General features: G+C 38.1%; 1 non-coding gene across 1 annotated transcript; it reads left to right on the top strand.

Annotated features, from left to right (window-relative positions):
* Positions 1-8,831: 8,831 nt before the first annotated feature.
* LOC122087829 lies at positions 8,832-8,938 on the top strand. The gene has a single exon (XR_006142893.1). It is a non-coding gene; the product is annotated as a small nucleolar RNA R71 (small nucleolar RNA).
* Positions 8,939-18,645: the final 9,707 nt, after the last annotated feature.

Here is an 18,645-nt window from a genome sequence, read left to right as displayed (position 1 = left end):
AAGTAGAAAAGCCCTTGTAAGAGTACTCTCTGGTCAAGTAGGGAAGCTCATATTATTTATGGTATATCCCTCGGGCTAAGTAGAGATACCTACTTGTGTGCCTCTCTCTAGCTTTTTCCTATTTTTATTTTATTTATTTACTTTTCATCACTTTTTATTTCAACAATTTTACTTTCAGTTATTTGCTTTTTAATAGCGTGGTTTGGGTTTTTAAATTCCTAGATGACGAATGGTTAGGTCGTTCAATTTTTATTATAATTCTAATTTCCAATTTCCCTAGTTGTGTTGGTTAGGACAATTTTAGATGCATTTGTGTTAGGACGGTAGTAGAAGTAGATCACCATAATTAATCGGTATACTTTTGCTTTACTAAAAGAAGCTAAAATAAAGTGACTGCTCTCCTTGTGTTCGACCCATTAGCTATACTGATCCGTACACTTGCGGTTACTTTTAAAATTCAAACAATTAGGTAATACTGTAATTTAGTGCACGAGAAATACAATAACAAGCATAGTTTTTCAATGGTCATATATCTCATTTTGGCGTCATTAAAAGTTTGGCTTGGGTAGTTGTTTGGCAACAAAATCCTCCCCTAGGTCACGGTCAGCTGACCGTACTAGTGTGTGCACGAGCGTGTATTTGGTTGGTCACTTCTTGGGCGATCGTCCCCAATTTCCAATCGTGAAACGATCCTTTGGCAGTCAGTGGAAGGCCTCTAGTCAATTAGACTTCTACCTATTAAACAATTGCTTCTTCCTTTTCAACTTCTCCATGGATATGCGTAAAGCACTGGAAGGTGGTCCATGGCTTCTGAGAAACAAACCCATTTTACTTTGCCAATAGAGCCGAACATGCAACTCCATAATGATTATAGCTCCATTCCCCTGTATCTATGGTGCCAAAAGGGCTTAAGTTTGATCGGGTCTGTGATAGGCGCTCCTCTCTTCATAGATATCAGAACTAAGAGAATGCAATGCCTATCCTATGATAGAATATGAGTGGAAGTTTCAGCTGAAAGACCTCTTCCTACATCTATCCTCCTTATGGACAATGAAGGGGTCTCGACTCACCAAGAAGTGTGCTATGAATGGGCTACTCCCCACTGTGTCAATTGCAAGGTTTTCATCCACCGAGCCTTTAATTGTCTGAAACTCCGGCCCCTTGAATCTGATGAAATCATGAACTCCCACCGAAAACCATTTTAGCATCCTTTGCCACTTGTTAGGATTTAAAATGTAACCGTAAGCATACGGATCAGTGTAGCTACAGGTTGAACACAGGGAGAGCAGCCACTTTATTTTTTTGCTTCTTTTAATAATGTGAAAGTGAACTGATTGATAATGGTTGTGATCTAATTCTAACTACCATCCTAACCATTCGTCATCTAACAATTTAAAAATGCAAGCCACGTAATTATAATTAAATAAATAAATAACTGAAAATAAACACCCTACACAATTAAAAGACAATGAAGAAAAAAATGTTGAAATAAAAATAAAGTAAAAGAAAGGGGATAAAGCTAGAGAGAGGTTCACAAGTAGGTTTCTCTACTTAGCCCGAGGAATGGATAATAATATGAGCTTCTCTACTTGATCAAAGAGTCACTCTTACAAGGGTTACTCTACTTGGCTTTAAGGAAAGGGAGGCAATTAAAATAAAAACAATAAAATGATGGTTCCATGGCTATGAGGGGCAAAGCCAATACATACACTAGCCATGAACCTTAGGAGAAAGGGGAAACAATAATGTAATGATTGAAATTAAAATCCTAAATTAAGAAAGAAAAGGTAGTCAGAAGAGGAAATGAGAGGGGGGAGAGAAGACTATTGAAGAAGCCTACCTACCTGAATCAATGCTTGAACTTGAAAGCTTGGGTTATTTGAGATACTGCCAACCCTAAAAACCAAATCTAGAATGAACCAAATCTGAAATTTCTAGGCCTAGAAAAAACAAATCTTGAAAAAAAAAAAAACTGAACTTGAAAAAAAAAAGATGCTCCACGACTCGTGATCTTGTCACCTAGATCAAAGCCTAGAACTATAACTTTAAAAATTTCAACTCAATTACATAAATCATAAACATAAAAGGCTGAATAAAAAATAAAAGAGTGCTTGCATTAATTGATATAAAAAGCTATTACAAAAGTGATTAAAGAAAAAATAAAGAAGAACTAAAACTAAAGAAAGTGAGAGAGGGAGAGAGAGTGAGCAACTAAAAAAAACCCTAGAAGAAGAATAAAGTATCTCCCTTCCTCTTACATGAGTTGTATTTATAAGAAATGGGGAGGTAGGGTAACAAATTTCTCTTTCCTAAAAGGGGAAAAACCACAATTGATAGGTGAGATCTTTTGAGACCAAAAGTGTTAAGGTGGAGGAGAGAGAAGATAGAAATAAACTTGGAGGAATTTCCTATAATTTTTTTATTTATTTTCTTCCCTTTTTTATTTAATTTTCTCTTCTTTTTCTCCCTCTCTTCAAATCTTGTGCATGACCCTTGTTGGCCAATTTTTTTTTCTTTCCCTTGGACGATTTTCCTTCTTACTTTATGTGATTTGGACAATCTTCTGGTGATGATGTAGAGGAGAGAGAAGATTTGGACAAGATTTATTTCTCTCTTTTTTTTCTTTCCTTTTTTTTAAGGTCTTTAAAATACAAAACCTGCAAAAAGAGAGTAAAACCCAAGGTAGCTCCATTCTAAATATATAAAAATGCATGCTTTACTACTTAGATTTCACACATAAATGTGCTCATCAGAATTCCCCCACACTTAGACTGTACTAGTCCTCAAGCAAAGCAAAAAAAAAATTAAAATATAAATAACAAAAAACCTAACTCACTTTCGTAGGAATCACGGTTACACTTAGCAAGTACAATAAGCCTTTAAACCCCTAGGTCACCCCTAGTGGATGAGTTGTGTCTCATAGGTGTTTGTAGTGAATATACACCCAAAATTTAGAATAAAAAAATCCCAACCTTGGTTAAAGGTAAGGGCCATACCGATCCGGAGCAAAGATAATTTCTCTTACAAGGGACCCCTACACTTGAACTTTTATTACCCCACATCAATTCCAGGCAGTGGCATATTTCTTGATTTGAAACTCACCTCATCTCTTCCAAAACATCCTTATCTTAAGGTAAAACCACTTGTGAAGAAATTGGGAACCAATGACTAAGGCGTTGGATTGTTTTTGACCAAACATGTTACCTTGCATTAATGACATTTATACATTTTGATCTTCTTTTTTTGCTTAATAAACTTTATTCTACTCCACTACTTTTGGCCTGAATGACATGGTAGAGCAAATACCAGACACCCAAGTTACTATGTAGCTTCGCTTTTTTGCATATGCCCACAAAGACAGTAATGCTAGATTTCTTTCAGAAGTTTTCTTCATAGGAATTTCGATCAAGATAACATGCTTCTTGAGGCGTAATGCCCTGTTTAGTTCTAAGGGAATCAACTCTTATTCTTCTTTATACCACATTTCACACTTTATTTAAATTTGTGCATTTGTTAACTCATGCCAAATTAAAAAGAAGGTCTCAACTCCAAATGAAAAGCACAAGGAACCCACAGACTTACATATGGTCCAACACCATAAAATAGGGGTCTCTTATTTTTCAAAAGAAAGTCTCATCTCAAGACACAGGCTTGTTTCTTTCTTCTCAACGAGGTTTTTATACATCAAAATGGGTACCTTAATTAAAACTTTTATTTTTATACATCAAGCAACCGAATAGTATGATCATTAACCAAAAGCCAAAGTAAGACTTCATCCTTAGCAAGCTCAAAAACAAAAAGAAAAACAAACAAAACAAAGTTAAAAAAGCAAAAATTGGTTTCCTTCCCCCACACTTAAGTCATGCAATGTCCTCAATGCATGGAAAGAATTAAAAGCAAAGACAATGCAAGGGGGTCATACCTGGGTAAAGTTAGTCATCTGTGTACAGAGGTTCATAGAGATCCATGACCTCTTCACTACCAGTAGTAGGAAACTCGAGGAACGGTTTCAAACGCTAACCATTAACCTTCAAAATTACCCATGTTCCTGGATTCAGAATCTCTACAGCCTCATGGGGATATATATTATGGACAATAAATGGGCCATCCCATCGGAATCTATGCTTACTAGGAAAAAGATGTAATCGAGAGTTATACAATAAGACCTTATCATCAATTGTAAAAGATTTGCACAGAATGTGTTTATCATGGAAGGCTTTTGTCTTTTTCTTATAAATCCTAGAACTTTCATAGGCATCATTCCTAAGTTCCTCCAACTCAGATAGTTGGAGCCTATGATGAATTCCCGCATGAGACAAATCAAAGTTGAACTTCTTGATGGCCCAAAAGACCTTATGCACCAACTCAACTGGTAAGTGATAGGTTTTTTCATACACCAAACGGTAGGAAGACTTACCAAAGTCGATCTTGAATACAGTTCGATGTGTCCATAAGGCATCAATGAGCCTAAGGGACCAATCCTTATGGTTGGGATTAATAGTTTTCTCCAAGATTTGATTGATCTACCTATTAGAAACTTCCACTTGGTCACTAGTTTGGGGGTGATAAGGGATAAATAACTTATTGGTGATCCCATACTTTTCCATTAAGGCCTCAAAAGGTCGATTACAAAAATGAGTATCCCTATCACTAATTATTGCACGTGGTGCACTAAAGCGAGAAAAAATATTCTCTTTGAGAAACTAGACCACCACTTTGTGGTCATTAGATTTATAAGGTATGGCATCTATCTATTTAGAAATATAATCAACGGTCAAAAGTATGTACAAATTCTCAAAGGAATTAGGGAATGGTCTAATAAAATCAATGCCCCATACATCAAAGATCTTAATTACCAAAATAGGGTTAAGAGGCATCATGTTCCTCTTATTGATACGGCCAAAAGACTGACAACTGGGACAAACCTTGTAAAAATCAAAAGCATCTCTAGAAAGAGTGGATCAATAAAATCCGCATTGGAGAACCTTTACGGCTGTCTTCTTAGGTCCAAAGTGTCCACCACATGCATGATCATGGCAAAAAGAGAGAATAAAATATTGCTCATGATTAGGAACACATCGTCGAATAATCTGATCCGGACATATCTTAAACAAATAAGGATCATCTTAGAAAAAATACTTAACATGGGAATGAAACCTATACTTATCTTGGGTGGACTAGTAATCTGACGTCACACTTGAAACTATTAGCAAACCATGGTTCACTGGACACTGTAAATAACTATTCATTTGGAAAGTTCTCGTTGACTGGAGAATCGACAGTCAAGGAATTGAGAAGCCGGGATAAATGGTCTGCAACTAGGTTTTCAACTCCTTTCTTATCCTTAATTTCTAAATCAAACTCTTGCAAAAGTAAAACCCACCTAATGAGACGGGCTTTGGCATCCTTCTTCTGAACTAGGTATCTAAGAGCAAAATGATCAGTATACACCACCACATGTGAACCAACTAAGTAAGATCGAAACTTTTCTAATGTAAACACAACAGTTAAATTTTTTTTTTTTAGTGGTTGTATAATTGAGTTGTGCATCATTTAAGGTCCTACTAGCATAGTAAATGACAGTGGACAACTTATTAATCCTTTGACCCAAAATTTCTCCTATGGCAAAATTCAAAGTACGACACATCAATTTAAAAGGTTCAGTCCAAACAGGTAGTTGAACAATGGGTGCATTGGTCAACTCCTTCTTAAGTTGCTTGAAGGATTCTAGACACTCTTTTGAAAACTCAAAAGTTTGATCTTTGGCAAGTAATGAAGTGAGAAGTCTGGCTAACTGACTAAAGTTCTTAATAAACCTTCTATAGAAGTTTGTATGCCCTAGAAAAGACCAGATGTCCTTAACAAATTGAGGAGGTGTTAAATTATCAATTAAATCCACTTTGACTCTATCTACTTTAATTCCCTCATTGGATATTATATGGCCTAAAACAATACCAGATTTAACTATAAAATGACATTTCTCCCAATTCAAAACCAAATTCTTAGATATGCACTTTTTCAAAACTAGAGAAAGATGATGAAGACATTCAAAATAAGAATTCCCATAAATTGAAAAGTCATCCATAAATACTTCTAAGAATTTTTTGACCATGTCAGAAAAGATGCTCATCATACATCGTTAGAACGTAGCAGGGGCATTGTAAAGCCCAAAAGGCATACCCCTGTAAGCAAATGTTCCATATAGGCATGTGAAAATGATCTTATGTTGGTCTTCTAAAGCATTTGGGATCTGGTTATAGCCGAAATATCCATCAAGAAAATAATAGTATTCATGTCCAGCTAACCTCTATAACATCTGGTTAATGAATGGCAATAGGAAGTGGCCCTTCCAGGTTGCCACATTAAGTTTTCTATAGTCTATGCACACTCTCCACTCTGACTAAATATGGGTTGAAATTAGTTCATTATTAGCATTGAAAACTATAGTCACATCAGATTTCTTAGGCATTACGTGAACTGGGCTTACCTATTGGCTTTCAGAAATAGGATAAATTATTCCATGATCCAAGCACTTTTGGATCACTTTCTTAATGGCTTCTATCATCATTGGGTTAGCTCTTCTTTGGGGTTCCGTGGATGGTTTGAAATCCTCCATAGGATGTATATGATGTTGCACAATAGAAGGGCTTATACCCTTGATATCAGCCATGGTCCAATCTAGGACTTCCTTATTATCTTTTAATACTTTAAGTAACTCCTCTTCCTGGCTAGAAGTCAAATTTGAAGAAATTATTACAGGAAGAGTTTGGTCAGGCCCTAAGAAAGCATACTTCAAATTAGATGGTAACTTTTTAAGATCTAGCTTAGGGGGCTCAACTATGGAAGGTTTGAGAATGGAATTGGAAAAGGGTCCTAAGGGCTCCACAGGTGTGTGAAGACTTAGGACTTCAGAAAATAAAGTTTCACTATCATCATCCAACTCATCCATACATTCTTGGAATTTTGAATCAAAATTAATATCAAAGTTGGTAATTAAATCATCAGAAAAATCTAGAAAATCCTCAAACATATTGATCTCTTTTTCCATATGTGGTTGCTTGTCTATCCTAAACATGTTAAACTTAACAGTTTGGTTGCCAAAAGATAACCTTAGGAAACCATTCCAGCAATTGATTAATGAATTACTGGTAGCCAAGAAAGGTCTTCCTAGAATTATTGGGATCTCATCCTTGGTTGAGAAGGGCTTGGTATCTAACGTAATGGAATCAACAGGAAAAATAAATTCTCCCACCTTTAGTAAAACATCCTCAACCATCCCTTTAGGAATCTTAACAAATTTATCTACCAACTGAAGAGTAGTTCCAATGGCTTTCAATTCTCCTAATCCTAGTTGCTTGTACACATGGTAAGGTAAAAAATTCACACTTACGCTAAAGTCAAGTAAGGCATGCTCAATGGAGGTGTTGCCTATGACACAAGCTACAGTAGAGCTCCCTTAGATCCTTATACTGGGCTGCTATAGGCTGAGTAATTATGGAACTAATGTTACCTGCCAAAAATGCCTTTTTGGGTACACTAGTGATACTTTTGTGAGTACACAAATCTTTCAGTACCTTTGTATAGGCGGGGATCTGGGATATGGCATTCAAAAGAGGGATATTCACTTCTACCTTTTTGAAGACTTCTAAAATTTTATCCATGGAAGCAAGTCTTCTTTTTGTTTACCAAACGATTAGGAAATGGGACATAAGGAACAAAAGGACTATTTGGGATTTGCCCTTTTTCAAAAGAGTCATTTTTTATTTCCTCAATCAAATCATCTTTAGTTTTAGAAGAATCTTTAAGTTCATCAGACAAACCCAGAACAAGAGGCACACTTGTATCCTCAATTGAAGGAGAGTTAACAGGAGTAAAGGATGGGGAAGAGTTAGGAACACTCTGTTGGTACTCTCTACCACTCCTAAGGGCATAAACAACATTACATTGGTTGGAGAGCCCTTGTTGGGGCTGGCCTTGTACTACATTTAGTGGTGCATTAGTTGGTCCTTGTGAACTAACAGGCTGATCATGCCTAGGGTTAGGCTCTGGTTGACTGGGTAAAGTTTTCTTCTCCCTCTCATGCATAATTGAAACAACTTGGGTGAGTTTTCTTGTAAGATTTTGATGGCTTGTCATGAGGAGGGCCATATTTTTTTCTAAGTCACTTATTCTACTTATCTCTCCAGTGTTGGCAAATCCAAGGGGTTGTTGATAAGATGATAGGAGAGGGGCCCTAGGAAAACTAGCCTAAGGTCCTATCTTTGACCTAGGAAAAGTATTTTGGGAAAAATATTGTTGTGCAAAGGGAGGCCTTTGGGGTCCAGGTTAACATTGATTATGAAAATTGAAAGGCCTGCTTGGTTACCCTGATTCCAGGAGAAATTTGGGTGATTTCTCCATCCTGTATTGTAGGTTGTTACTATATGAATTATTTTGGTATAAGATATTAACATTATCATTAAAAGTTCCCCCAGAGGTGTTGGGGCATTCTTCTATGACATGTCTAGGAGACTAGCACTAAGCACAAATCTTAACCAAATTGACTGATGATGGCTCTCTAGCAACAATAGCCTCAATCCCCTTGATTAGGCTATCCAAATGTACTTCCTTGGCTACTATCCCATCCAAAAAAATATCCTTTTCCTCCTATGGTTTCACTCTCTTGGGTTGATTCCCACTCACGGGTTTTGTCAGCTAAGTCAAGTAAGAATTCACATGCTTTTCCTTCATCTGTAAAGGATGTAAATCTCTTAGGGCACATAGACTCTATCATTTGTTTAGTTGGGTAATCAATACCCTCATAAATTATTTGACATAAATGCCATAGGTCTAGGCCATGGTGAGGGCATTCTTGGAGTAGATCCTTGAATCTCTCCATAAGTTTGGAAAAGAACTCACTAGGCTTTTGCCTAAACTAAAGGATATCACTTCTAAGCTTACTGGTCTTGTGAGTTGGGAAAAACTTCTTAAGGAAGACAACTATGAACTGTTCCCATGAGGTTATGGAATTTGTGGGTAACCCATACAATCACTTCTTAGCTTGGTCTTTCAATGCAAAAGTGATAAACCTAAGCTTAACAGCATCATCAGAAAGCTGTTGGGTCTTAATTAGAACACATACCTCTTCAAATTCCATTAGAAATAGGTATACATCTTTAGAGGTCAGCCTATGAAAGTGGGGCAACATAGTGATGTACTGAGATTTGAGCTCAAAATTATTACCTTGGGCTTGTGGTAGAACTATGCAGGAAGGTTGGGCTGTTTTAGCAGTTTAGAACCTATCTTTCAGAGATTTAGGTGAAGGGTTTTGCTATTGGTCTCCCATATTGAAAGGTTTTAAAGAGAGCAAATGTATTGGGTCACTACTTTTTGGATCTCTTCTTTCTAACCGATTCTTAGTATTACGTGCCCACTTAACACTCATGCAATAGAAAACTACACACAACTAGAGTAAGATAAGCACAAAAAAATGGAAAGAAAAACCTTTTTTGTAATTTTTGTAATTTTTTTTAATTTTGGCTTTTTGGGAGCTTACTGGCAGAGATCCGGGGTTGCTCAGGTCAATTCCTGAGGTACTGCTACAGGGCGAAACCTGTCTTTATCATACTATGAGGCTTGGCGACCTCCACCGATACAACTATTATTGCAAGTTGTTCTTCTCAGGAATTCAATAAAATAAAAGGAAAAAGAAAACAAAGCAAACAAAGCACTCCAATTTACCAAAAGAAAGCAAAAAATAACATGGAACTGTCTCCCTGGCAATGGCACCAAAAACTTGTTAGGATTTAAAATGTAACTGCAAGCATATGGATCAGTGTAGCTGCGAGTCGAACACAGGGAGAGCAATCACTTTATTTTTTTGCTTCTTTTAATAATGCGAAAGTGAACCGATAAATAATGGTTGTGATCTAATTCTAACTACCGTTCTAAATATATGTATCTAAAATAACGTCCTAACCATTCGTCATCTAAGAATTTAAATACGCAAGCCACACAATTAAAATCAAATAAATAAATAACTGAAAATAAACACCCCACGCAATTAAAAAACAATGAAGGAAAAAAATGGTGAAATAAAAATAAAGTAAAAGAAAGGGGATAAAGCTAGAGAGAGGCTCACAAGTAGGTTTCTCTACTTAGCTCTACCTAAAATACCTCCACCAACACCACCACTTTGCACCACACTTCTTCCTTCAACTACCTTCAGAAACCTTAGCCGGGGCCAGAGAGCAAGTAGAAATCATCGCCTGAAGCACCGCCTGTAACAGTCTCCTTCACCACAATGACATCACACTCTTCTCCTAAGACATGCTACTACTAATCGTAGAACCCCTATTGACCAAAAAGCTATGGGTTCCCCTCATCTCGGCCGCCCTGCCTCTGTCGATGCCTGCCATTGCCCGTCTCTTGGCCATCTTTCCTTTTCAATGCCTTCTTCTTCTCTTTTGTCAATAAACCCTCTCCTTCTCCCTGCGTTAGCCATTTCTAGAAGTACACCTCACCTTCATCCTTCGACCCTCCTTTTCCCTTCTAGTGATCTCGCCGTTTTGCCCCCTGACCCTTCTTCCTCTTCCTACCTTTATCCTCTTCCTAGCTGATGCAGATTTTAAGGTCTACTCAAGAAGGAAGAAGAGGGTCGACCGTAATAGCTAATTGGGTTGGCCAGATATGGTTTACTAGCCCACGACTTGGGCTATTAATGGGGTTATTAGTTTTTAATTAGTTTCTAATTTTCAGTTAGAAATTAGTTTCTAATTTTCAGTTAGAAATTAGTTTCTAATTCCTGATCTTTTATTTCCTAGTTTAATTTTTTAGATTTAGTAACTAGATGTTAGTAATCTTTATGTCAGTTTTTTAGTAACTTTTGAGTTTCTATTTTATTGTAATGCCCCATCATTATAAATAAAGGAAAGGGGTCTCACTTTGAGCCCACAATTTTAAGAACAAACAATTCTGCTATTGCTGCAATGTCTCTGTTGAGATGCTTCTTATGTTTGATAAAAAACAATAGGACTAGTGTTTGATCTGGTCAACGCCCTGCGGTGAGAAGCCCGGGTGGTTCTCCAAGTGTTTTATTCTCTCTTCAAGTCTATTTTTTTAAGTTATTATTGCTGTTACAAATTAGGTATTTATAATTTTAATTTCTGTCCAGAATTCCTGAAAAAAGAGCCATCGACCTTCTTTGTTGGGACTAGTTCCATCCATCGGATGAGTCCCAATTTTTGGTCGATTTACCCTCCCTACCCCATTAAGGATCAACCTTAATTAGGGATGCTTCTGACTAGCCAATCTGAAGATATTAAAAATCTCTTAGTTTTTGTCTTTTAGTGATTGTGCCTATCCAGAATTGAGATCAATGGGTCTGAATAATTTTCTACTGTTCTTCTTGGTCTGTGGTGCATATTTCTAGATTGATTTAGGCCTATTTAAAGTGCTACAAAGGCCTGATATTATTTCTACCCATCTGTCCTACTATTCTACTGATTTGGGATCGATTCCTGTTCTGGTTGTCCTGTTGTTTACTATAATCTGATTGGTTGCCTTAGAGTGTGGATGGTTATAATTTAAGGTTGTTCTCTGACTAAAAGTTTCTACAATTTGAGGTTGGGATAGAGTTCCATCTTAGTCGACATTAAGTGGTATCAGAGCATGGCAGAGAACAACCCTCCCAGTGATTATATGAAGTCCTTAGCTTCTATTATGGAGATGTTACAGGCTATGAGAGTTGAACAGCAAGCTCTTGGTGAAAAAGTGTTGGCTATAGAGTCCTAACAACAACCTACACATGGTACCCATGTACCACCTGAAGTGGAAGCCCTTACAAATTCTGTTGCTCAGTTGGCTAACAAGAGACCTAACCCTAATCTGAGAACATCACAAAGGGTTCCTGCAATGCAACCTACTTTTGAAGAACACATAAGGGGTTATTTTAAAACTGAATGTCCCACATATCAGAGGTACTCAGGAGATTCACAGAAGGTTAAGTTCGATCTAAAGGAGTTTGATGATAGACATGACCCCCTATTATTCTATGATTGGGTAGCTGCGTTGGATGACTATTTTAACTATTATGACCTACCTGAGGAATGGAAGATTAAACTAGCTCGTGCTAAGCTAGTTGAAGCTTCTCGTGGTTGGTGGAGAACCTATGAGCAAGAGTTGGAAGACCGTGGTAGCGAGCCTACTACTTGGGAGGAGATGAAGCTTGAACTATCTGACAAGTACTTACCACGTAATTTCAGAGCTTGTATACAAGACCAACTGAACTCTCTTTGTTAGGAAAATATGACTATGGTGAAGTATATGAACAAGTTTGATGCACTTTATTCTCGCACAGGCATTAGGGGGAATGAGAGGCAATAACTTTCTAGGTTTCGACTGCAATTGCAAGCTGAAATTAATAGGAGAATTGGTGTGGTTGATATGTACTCAGTGAGTGATTGCTTTGATAAGGCCCTACGAGAAGAGGAGCTCATAGCACAGGCAGGTAAAAGGTTTGGTTTTCAAGCTGGGGTGGTCAAGAAAAAATTTTCAGCCACTAAACCTAGTAGTTCAGTACCCCCAAAGGCCACTTTTTCCTCCACGGACTGATTACAAAGGAAAGGCACTCATGACAGGTAACAATAAAGTATAGTGTTTTCATTGTCAAGAGATAGGACACTTTGCTAAGTCTTGCCCACATAAGTAGAGGGTTAATGTAGTGGCTGAAGTTAAAGACTCCAATGGGGAAGATGAATCAGCTCTTTATCCATACCCCTTGGAAGATGATGATGATGGGGGGGGGGTATGACTATGACCTGGAAGACATTGATGAAAGCACTTAAGACATACATTTGTTACTTGCATTTTGGTGGCTGACCCAAAGGAGAGGATTGGCGATATAATTGTATTTTCTATAGCAGTATGAACTCTAGGGAGTATACTTATCAGGTGATAATTGACAGTGGCGGATGTGTCAATGTTGTCTCAGAAGCCTTTGTGAAGAGAGTAACCTTGAAATCTGACCCACATCATCAACCTTATAAGGCATCCTTGCTGAATGGAAACACCTTAGAGGTGAACAAATGGGGCTCAATACCTTTGAAGCTTCACCGATATGAAGAGAAAGGCTGGTGTGATGATATTCCAATGAAACTCACACATGTATTGTTTGGTCATCTCTGGATGTATGACAATAATGCTATGGTTGGAGGGAAGAAAAATTTATGTACATTCATATGGAAAGGTGTTCTTATTACTTATCTAATAAATGTGCCAGCTGAAATACGGCAACAGAGATCCCTAAGGTCAAATCAGAAAGACATTGACATTGAGAAGAAAGTGGTGGCTATGCCTATAAAGGATTTATTAGCTATTCCCTGTAAGTAGTTCATACGCACAAGTCAGGACACAAGAATGGTTATGGCTCTTGTTACTCGGGAAGTCACTCCCCGACCTGAGGTAACACATAGTGCACCTATCAAAGAGCTCTTATATGATTTTTTTGATTTAGTCTCTGATGATCTTCCAGATGAGTTACCTCCCATGTATAACATACAACATGCTATTGACTTGGTACCTGGTTTGATTTTATTGAACCTACCCGCATACAGACTTAGTCCTACTGAACATGTCGAGTTGAAATGGTAAGTGGATGGGTTATTACAAAAGGGCGTTAGTGAGGAGAGTCTGAGTCCTTATGCTATACCAGCTTTACTCACATAGAAAAAGGATGGTTTTTGGTGTATGTATGTAGACAACTATGTTATTAACAAGATAACAGTCAAGTATAGATTCCCTATACTATGACCTGATGATATGTTGGATATGCTATCTAGGTCAAAAGTCTTTTCCAAATTAGATCTGAGGAGTGGCTACCATCAGATTCGTATTTGTCCTACGGATGAGTGAAAGACTGCCTTCAAGACCAAGGATGGCTTGTACGAGTGGAAAAGCATGCCTTTCGGTCTGACGAATGCACCTAGCACCTTCATGTGAGTTATGACACAATACTTTGTCCTTTTATTGGTTGCTTTTTGGTTGTTCACTTTTACGATATTTTGATTTACAGTAAGAAGCAAGAAGATTATATGGATCACTTGAGGCAAGTCATAAGAGTACTCCATGCAGGGAAGCTATACATCAATCTCAAGAAGTGTTCCTTTATGCTGCTCAAGTTTGTATTCCTTGGATTGATAGTGTCATCTAAAGGGGTTGAAGCTGATCCGGAGAAGATCAAGAGCATTATTAATTAGCTTATACCACATACACTAACAAAAGTCCGTAGCTTCCATGGTTTGGCTTCCTTTCAAAATTTTAGTGTAGTTATAGCACCTATCACTGAAAGGATGAAGGTAAGTAAAGGAAAATTTGAGTGGACAGTTGTGGCGACCAAAGCCTTCACTCTTGTAAAGAGAAAGATGACAGTGGCGCCGATCCTACGCCTACCAGATTTTGACTGAGTATTTGAGGTAGCTACAGATGCTTCACATGTTGGGCTAGGAGGAGTGTTGATGTAAGGAGCACACCCCATCACTTTCTATAGTGAGAAATTGAATAAAGCCAAAAAGAGCTATTCGACATATGATATGGAGTTATATGCAGTCGTCCAAGTGCTACACTATTGGAGACACTACCTCATTGGTAAGGAGTTTATTTTATACACTGATCATGAGGCCTTAAAGCACCTTTACTCTCAGAAGTCGATTAGCCACAGGCATGCCAAATGGGTAGCTTACTTGCAGGAGTTAATATTTTCCATGAAGTACAAGGCGGGAAAAGAGAACATAGTGGCTGATGCACTTAGTAGGAAAGTTCTCACACTTAATATATTTTAAGCACATGTTATTAGCATTGATCGGATACGAGGAGAGTATGCATCTGATCTTGATTTCAGCACTATCTTTGTAGAGTTGCAATAGGGTGGATAGCACTTAAAGTACTCCATTCATGATGGGTACTTATTCTTTGGCACATGACTATGTATTCCAAGCTCTTCCCTACGTCATCACATTATACAGGAGTTATATGGAGGAGGATTGGGTGGATATTTTGGGAAGAATAAGACTCTTGCATAGGTGACGGATCGATATTATTGGTTATGCATTGTAAAGGATGTCAATCATGTGATCAAGAGATGTCGTGTAAGTCAGTTGGCAAAAGGGAGAAAACAGAACGCAGGTTTATACTCTCCATTACCTATTCCTCATGTGCCGTGGCTTGATGTTAGTATGGATTTTGCTCTTAAACTACCCCTACTAGAGAGCGATATGATTCCATTATGGTAGTTGTGGATCGTTTATCTAAGATGGCCTATTTCATACAATGTCGCAAGACTTTTGATGATTACTAGGTTGTTAAGCTCTTCTTTAAGGAGGTAGTGTGACTATATGGGCTACCCACTAGTATTGTGTATGACCGTAATGTTAAGTTCATGAGTTATTTTTTTAAAAGACCTTGTAGTTGAAAACAAATACACAATTGAACTTTTCAACTGCATTTCATCCACAGACTGATAGATAAATAGAGGTGGTGAACCGAAGCTTGGGAAATCTGTTGAGATGTTTGGTTTGAGATTACGAGAAGACATGGCCTTCCATCCTTGATATTGCTAAGTTTGCCTACAACAATTCTGTGAATAGGACAACGGCTCATACTCCTTTTGAGATATTGCTTAGAGTTCAGCCTAAGTGACTTATTGATCTTATGTCACTCCCACCCCAAGCTCAAGTTAGCATTGAGGCTGATGACTATTTGTACCATATTATTGAGGTGCATGCCAACGTTCAACGACGTATTGCCTTAAACAAAGAAGTGTATAAGGCTTTAGCTGATTGTCATCAACGTTATGTGGAGTTCAAACCCAGGGATATTGTGATGATACGAGTAAATCCTGAACGGTTTCAGACAGGTGGCAATACTAAACTCCACCCACGGAAGATGGGTCCCTATAAGGTGCTAAAACGTATAGGACATAATGCTTATGTGTTTGAGTTGCCTGATGATATGACCATAAGCAATATGTTTAATGTGGCTGATCTTCACCTTTATGTTGGTCACCATTCGGATGATGGAGACATAGAGCAAATGTTGAAGCTACCCCAACTGAAGCCGCCTACTTCTGATGTCATTGAAGATGTCTTGGATGATTATTACAAGACTACCCGCCATGGTACTGGCTATCACACATTTCTTGTCAAGTGGAAGGGTCGTCCCCATAGTGATTGTACTTGCATTCATGCTAATGACTTCAAGTGACTTGATCCTGACTTGTATGAGTGCTACATGTTCATTGCCCATTCGTCGGAGATGAATGTTTTCAAGTTGGGGAGAGTTGATATAGATTTGAAGGTCTACTCAAAAAGGAAGAAGAGGGTCGACCCTAGTGGCTATTTGGGTCGACTAGATTTGGTTTGTTAGCCCACAACTTGGGCTATTGATGGGGTTATTAGTTTTTAATTAGTTTCTAATTGTCAGTCAGTAATTAGTTTCTAATTCCAACTCTTCTATTTCCTAGTTTATTTTTCCAAATTTAGTAACTAGATGTTAGTAATCTATATGTTAGTTTTTTAGTAACTTTTGAGTTTCTATTTTATTGTAACCCCCCATCATTATGAAAAAAGGAAAGGGGTCTTACTTTGAGCCCAAGATTTTAAGGGCAAACAATTTTGCAGCTGTTGCTAAGATGTTTCTTGTGTTTGATCAAGAATAATGAGACTAGTGTTTGATTTAGTCGACGCCTTGCGGTGAGAAGCCTCGGTGGTTCTACAAGTGTTTTCCTCTTTCAAGCCTATTTTTTTCAAGTTATTACTGCTGTTATAAATCATGTATTTATACTTTTAATTTCTGTCCAGAATTCCTAAAAATAGAGCCATCGACCTTCTCTGTTGGGATCAATTCCATCCATCAGCTGAGTCCCAAATTCTAGTCGATAGACCCTCCCTACCCCATTAAGGATTGACCTTAATTAGGGTTGCTTTTGACCAGTCACTCTGAAGATATTAAAAATCTCTCAGTTTTTGTCTTTTAGTGACTGTGCCTATCCAGAACTGAGATCGATGGGTCTGAACAATTTTTTACTGTTCTCCTTTGTCTGTGGTGCATATTACTAGATTGATTTGGGCCTATTTAAAGTGCTGTAGAGGCCTGAAATTATTTCTACCCATTTGTCCTATTGTTCTACTGATTTGGGATCGATTCCTGTTCTGGTTGTCCTACTGTTGACTATAATCTGATTCGTTACCTTAGAGTGTAGATGGTTATAATTTAAGGTTGTTCTCTAACTAAAAGTTCCTGTAGTTTGAGGCTGGGATAGAGTTCCATCATAGTCTACATTACTAGCTCTTCTAGACAACCGAGCCATTTTCTGGCATAACCCCCCTCTTCATCTCACCCATCCCATCAGAATGGGCTTGCTCGCTCCTTAGCCCATGCCACTGAAGCCTCTCTCTCTCTCTCTCTCTCTCTCTCTCAATCACACCCATAGTTAGCAAACTTGATCCACCAAGTGTCCAAGCTAGCCCACCGATCCGTGCCTCCAACCCGACCCACGGACTCTTGTTCATCGCCCATCACCACCTCCACCTGTGCGCCGCTCCTCCATCCTCCCCACTTTGCGCCTAACTTGACGTGCTCCTCCTCCCCCCCCACTGTCCTCCCCTCTGATCGTCAGTCCCCTCCCCCTGCTACTGCGAGCGTGTAACTCCTTGTCTCCTCTAGCTCCCTTAGATCTCTCCCTGCCTGCCTCACGAACTGTGTCTCCACCAACTCCTCTGGGTCCCTTCATAGCTGTCTCCCTGCCATGATGTCGGCCCCCTCCCGCCTCCCTTAGATCTTTGCCGGGGCTGAATGCCTGACACACCGGTTTGGATTTCTTTGGGTTTGCGTCCAGATCTTGTTTCTGTCATTGAGGACAGTTGAATCAGAAGTAGGGGCAGGGTTTCCAGAAGAAGAAGATGGGACGAGTAGAGGGTCCCTGGGGCGGGAGGACGAAAGACGACAGTTGATCGAGAGGAAGAAACGACACGGATTCCCTTTACCAGCCTCTCAAGGGTAAAACCATCTCCTAAAAGGGCTGAACACTGCATTGACTACTTTTGTAAAGCCAAACTTAACTTTGGGAAATTTTGTTAAACCAAACAATAAATGGGTAATTTGATAAAAGGAAACTAAAAATGTGTAATTTTGTAATTTTACCAAAGAATTTCACCAGGGAAAAAAAAAAGAGACAATGTATTTTGTCGGGAAATGTACCTCACACCCTCACACAGTTGTCTTTATCTCTCTTCTCTGCCCCGTGTAATGACCTCTTTGCCCTCCTGTTTAATTATAATGTATGCTTTCAGACCATAGTTAGTTAGACATAGAAAAAAAATGTGTTTATTAGGGATGCCAAATTTAATACATATTTTTCTAGATTGTTTCGTATTATTCATTTAATAACATTTTTAAATTAAAAAAAATAACATTTTTAAATTAAAAAAATAAAAAATAATCAAAATCCAAAATTTCTTTCCAATTGAAAATCAAAATTTCTTTCCAATTGAAAATCCAAACCTAAAAAGGGGTTTAGGAAGAATTCCTTATATGCATTTTTGCCCTAATATTTATTTCAACCAATCATAAAGAGGGTATTCTAAGTTCTTTTTGACTTAAAATCCTAAGTAA

Source organism: Macadamia integrifolia, chromosome 8 (genome assembly GCF_013358625.1).
Source record: "Macadamia integrifolia cultivar HAES 741 chromosome 8, SCU_Mint_v3, whole genome shotgun sequence".
In the NCBI taxonomy this organism is placed as follows: Eukaryota; Viridiplantae; Streptophyta; class Magnoliopsida; order Proteales; family Proteaceae; genus Macadamia; species Macadamia integrifolia.
Note: the sequence above shows the minus strand (reverse complement) of the source record. Positions and strands in the feature narration are given on the sequence as shown.